The sequence below is a fragment of the Crassostrea angulata genome, chromosome 2 (assembly GCF_025612915.1).
Source record: "Crassostrea angulata isolate pt1a10 chromosome 2, ASM2561291v2, whole genome shotgun sequence".
Lineage (NCBI taxonomy): Eukaryota > Metazoa > Mollusca > Bivalvia > Ostreida > Ostreidae > Magallana > Magallana angulata.
Genome location: NC_069112.1, coordinates 15,518,672 through 15,522,863, shown reverse-complemented (window position 1 = coordinate 15,522,863; position 4,192 = coordinate 15,518,672).

The window sequence follows — 4,192 nt, the reverse complement described above, 5'->3', positions numbered from 1 at the left end:
ATCGTGTCCCTTGATGTACCGGTACATGGAAAAGGCAGTGTAACAGAAGTTGGGCTAAAGGGAGGTGCTGAAGGTGCTGAAAGGACTTCTGGCCTACCTCAATCTTGTGTTTTGGCCAACTTTGGGTGCTCCTTTTGTCTTAGATGGTAGTAGCACATACATCTGCATTTGTTGCATAGATGATTATTGTCACCTGGTGTTCTTCCAGAAAGCTTTGTTATGACAGACCTACATTTCTTGGGAACACTGCGTCTATCTTTTTGTTGCACTCTTAAACTTCGTTGTTTGCAGAACTTGACATCTGAAATAATAAGAAAACAATTCAATTGTTTTTTTTTCATAAAAGTACCAGTATATGTAATATACATGATTTAATTAACAATTTTAATCCATATGTCATGAGTGAAATGTTTAAATATCTGTGTCTGAAGAAATAAAATTTGATAATTTAAAAAATACAAAGGGATAAATGTGAGGATCTCTAGGTTTCAGAAATGCTAAAACTTCTTACAAAAATCCAATAACCTATGTCAAAAAAGTCAAAACATATCCAATGGAAGGTCTCCGTCACCGTATCTTATCATAACGAGCGCAACCTGCACATCCAGGTTGCACTACAGTATTAAATAACTATTCATTCTTACCAAAATTGCACAACTTTTCATACCGATTAAAAATTCAAAACGAACTTCTGGAAAAAATTCCCTTGACATCTTTTTAAACAACGCTTCATTTACAATTTTCTAACAAAACCCTTACACACGTTCATCCAGCAAGGTGTGAGACTTTGTTTACCTCGAAGTTACACAACATTCCCAAAATCATCAATATATTGCACATTTTTACTGATCAAAAGCGATTTACAAAAAATTGGGCTAAATCCGTAGGTTTTCCAAGCACGATTCACATTGGTACTTATATATTCTTTATCAATTTTACATAAAATATTCTAAAATTGTGTTGATCTTTCACCTGCGCCATGCTATTGTTTTACATGTGTTGTGACTGTATGTATTTGTCAATGATACTCAAAAAATATGAGTTATGAGTTGTTAAATACCTCTAAAGTCTGACGGATAAAATCTACGTCCAACTCGGGTAAGGTACAGGTAACATCTGAACCTTGTTCACGGAATTCCGAACCCGATGGTAATATTCACTACATTTCTCCCCATCATATTTAAAAGGACTTTGTGTGTAAAACTTTAAAACATAAACATGCATTATTTCTAGTAAATTACTACGTACATGTAGCACACTATTAGACAGCTGTTCACAATCAGACAATCCCACTGTAAATAAAGCACTCTAAATGTTTCATATATGCAAAGATTAAATAAAAACAGATAACTCTTTTATCAAGAGGTATAAATTTAAGGGCTTAATTAAAAACTGTCAAATACATGTATTTAAAAATAATGAACAGTGATTATTCTGTCCTAAAATATTTCAAGTTAAAACACCACATTGGTTTGAATGTTGTTATCCATTACCAAACTACATGAAGATCCAAGATCTTTATAAAATCAGACAATGATATCCGACATCTTTGACTGCAGAACTTAAATCACATAAATTAATTTTAAGTATTTCCTGATAATTCACAAACATAATCGATATGCATGTCCAAACAAATTTGATTGAAGTTGCCCTGATTTACCAATTTAGTTTCTTGTCTGTCCTTAATTCAACCTCAACATGGTGATTTTTATTTATTTTTGACATTTGAATCTGGTATGTGGTTGTGGCCTTGGTTCATTAAGTCGAGCTGACAAATGGCCTATTTCCTCAGCTCTGGATAATTTAAATCTTCCTGTGACTTTGATGGTGATTGTGGGGGTGATCTGCTTTGTGATGGTGATCTATATCTTGAAAATGTATGGTCTTGCTTTGAGCAGTTTCTCCCCACACTTGAAACATTCACTCTCCCGTTTGTTACTATTAGATCTTGAGTTATCTGTGCTCTATAGTATTTTATCTTTATCATCAAATGTGACTCGTCTGTCATCTTCCTTTGGTCCCATAATCAATAATTGGTTTGTAATTGCTGTATTCATGTGTTGAACTGCTTCTTCAAGTGTTTTCGGATCTTTATCAAGTGTAACTATTGCAGCTCTTTTCTCCATACAACCCCTTAAGAATGCATCAATGGTAAATTTAATGGTGCTTCTAAAAAACTCTGGACAGCTGTATGGGTAAGCCTCAGTGAATATTTCTTCTATCTTCACTGCAAATACTTCAAGAGTTTCATGTGTCTTCTGTTTGATCTCCTGAAGTTGTTGTCTCATGATATGAAGTTGGTCACTCTTGTGTAGTCTTTTCTCTTTCTGCTCTACAAATCTGCCTAATTGATCATCTAACTGTCTAGCATTATGATATATTATTTCTTTAAGATCATTCTCTCTCCTTTCACCCATATCCTGCACATCATCCACAATTGTATCTCTCTTTCCTCTCCTTTTGTACAACAGTGCTATTTCTTTTTCTTTCTTATCTATTGTACGGTCTCTTTCTTTCAATTCTTCCTCTCTTTCTCTAATAACATTCTCTCTTCCTCTAATAATTTCTTCTTTCTCAATCAGCTCTTTTTTGAAACTCTCAATCTTTTTCAATCAATCTGTTACTTTCATGTTAGACTCTGCCAGCTGTCTGCTGTGTTTAACAGGTCCAGTACAATCTCCAGATTTAGCTATATAGCTTGAAATAAGCTGAATAGCTTTATTAAGCTATTCAGAATAGCTTCATTTAGCTATTTTGTCATACATTTTTCTTAAATGTGTTATTTTTTCAGTATGTATAAAAAATCGCACTTTAGAGCAGTGATAATTTTCAACTTTGAACTGTTCTGTAAACAATGCATGTAAAGATTACTCAAAAGTTTGCGTCCCCTTAAGAGACTTTGCACTGAAAGTTTTGGGGCAACTGATTCATGACCACACAGTTACTTCTTGAATGAAATATAAAGGAGGTCAGTTATGTTAAATAAGATAATTGATTGGTACTAATTTATCACAATGAGAAGAAATCATACTTATCCACGCCTCATCGCACACAAAGTGGTGAACAGTTACCCAAACAATGAAAATATATTTTTTGCTTAAAAGTGTTTAAAAGCTGCAGTGTTAAAACTATCTTACATTTGGGTCAAGTTTATAATGGTCAGTGGCGTAAATATATGAGTAGCAAGTTAATTGCGATTTTCGTCCATTTCTTACCATTAAATTTTTCTTCAAAAACTGCATATAAATAGCTTTATTAAGCTATTTTGAATAGCTTTATAAAGCAATATAGCTTTTTCAAGCTATATAGCTAAATCTGGAGATTGTGCTGGACCTGTTTAACGCTTCCATTGCTGCTATAATATGTTTACCAAAATAGGAGTAGCCATGATCTTGATCTTTTACTCCTGTATACACCTACCTAATACTGATCTTAGTATATGTATGACCTAAATCATCAGACAATCCGTCGAAATAGTCAAGTTGTAGATCTTAAACAACATGTAAGTGTATACTTGAAAAAAAAAAATAAGAAAAAAATGTAGAAAAAAAAATCAAAATAAACAAGAAAAGTAATACACATAGTTCTTTCCAAAATATACCAATAATTTAAACTTTAATTGAAATGAATAAATATCTTCCTAGATTGAATTTGGAAGACAGAAAAAAAAAATTAACTAGGCATACGGCTCAAAAATGCACGAACTGATGTGCGGGGTATCTAATCTGAAAAATAATCAGACATATACAAACACTTCTGACACCATATTGTGAAGGTGTATATTTATAACATTTATAACAGTGCCCAGTTAGTGAATAACTCACCAGGCTGAATATTGTATTAATCGCAGGATCGGCGAGAACGTCCGTCTGTATGTATACAACTACCGATCAGCTGACTGTTATTGAAGCCCGAACCCGATGTAAATAAAGCACTACACAGCAGAGAGATGTTTGTAAATAGTCTTTTACTTAAAAACGAAGCTTTAAAACTGCCGATTATTTGATACTGGTTTTTATGTAAATGAATTATTTACGTCTTGCATTAACCATGTTAATGACAGCTTCAACATGCGGTTTTATACTGGGTTGATATAATTCACTTTTAATACATTCCCTGAGAACTATCGACAGGAATGCAGATCGTGACGTCAAAGTTAACTATGATGTCATATCATATGAAGAACAGACAA